Source organism: Triticum dicoccoides, chromosome 4A (assembly GCF_002162155.2).
Source record: "Triticum dicoccoides isolate Atlit2015 ecotype Zavitan chromosome 4A, WEW_v2.0, whole genome shotgun sequence".
NCBI lineage: Eukaryota > Viridiplantae > Streptophyta > Magnoliopsida > Poales > Poaceae > Triticum > Triticum dicoccoides.
Window position 1 is genome coordinate 530626888 of NC_041386.1, and position 1226 is coordinate 530628113.

Below are 1226 nucleotides of genomic sequence, written 5' to 3' on the forward strand. Positions count from 1 at the left end.
CCTAGCCGAACAAGCGGGAACGTAGGGCATAAGCATAGGAGCCAGGCAACCCAGCTTGGCAAAAACTTAAGTCATAAAGGTGCATATAATGCCGAAGAAAAGACATATATGAGAAGACGACACATATATACGGTGAGCCTGTGTAACATCCCAAAATTCTAAATTTCGGAATGTTATAATAAATAGACAGATTTGATAGATTGATTGATTGTCTGAAAGTGAGTGAATTCGAAACTTTTTGAAAGTTAAATGAGAGGGAATAAAAGGACTTTCCCAAACTTTCATTTTGCATTCGTGATCTCCGTGAATTCAAATTCTTTTCACCACGAAACCCTGGAGAGAAGATAACATGACTTCTTCCATTTATTTAAATGACAAGGGTTTTTGAAAACATTTGACATTCATTTGGAAAATATTTCCAATTCAGAAACTTCATGCAGCTCAATGATTTTCATGAGAGAAGATAAAATGACTTCTTCAAATTATATGAAATATGAGTTGGGAGTTTCAAAGAATTAAATTCAAAGTTCTTTTGAATTTATTTTCAATTTGGAGTTATTTGAGTTTTATTCAAATTATTTTTCTCCAAAAATAAAATATATGGAAATTAGGGTAACATGATTCCCTACAATAGAAAATTGGAGAAAAATTAATTTGAAATCATTTTGGTATTTTAAAAATGATTTTTGTTGGATTTTAATAGACCAGTAGCACTCTTTGAATTATCTGAATTTGTGTGAATTTTATTTTAATGCTAGGAAAATGTTCATGTCGTAGAGAATTGTTTTCTGAAAATTTTGATATATTATATGCCTATATAATATTTTAGTTTATTTTGTTTTTGTTATTTTTGTTGTCTATGAAAAATGTTTTTTTAAAAAAACTCTTAGAACAGTGCCAGGCCGAAGCCTAGCACTGCTCTCTCTCTCTCTCTCCCCGCGCCAGGCCAGCAGGCCCCGCCCAACTGGCCCGCCCGCCTGCCCTCCAGCTCGGGACAGAGTCCCGAGCATTGCCGCAACCGTTGCCGCGTCGACGTCCGTGTGTCGCCCGGAGTCCTCCGCCGCCTTACCCCTCCTCCAAGGCCACCCCTCCCCTCCCCTACTATAAAGCTGCCGCCCCGGGCCCCGTTTCCCTCTTGGCCACGCCGACGCCTCCTCCCGCAGCCGTCGCTGCCGCTCGCAGCTGCTGCGCCGCCATCGCCGCCGCACTGCTGCCCTGCGCCGCCC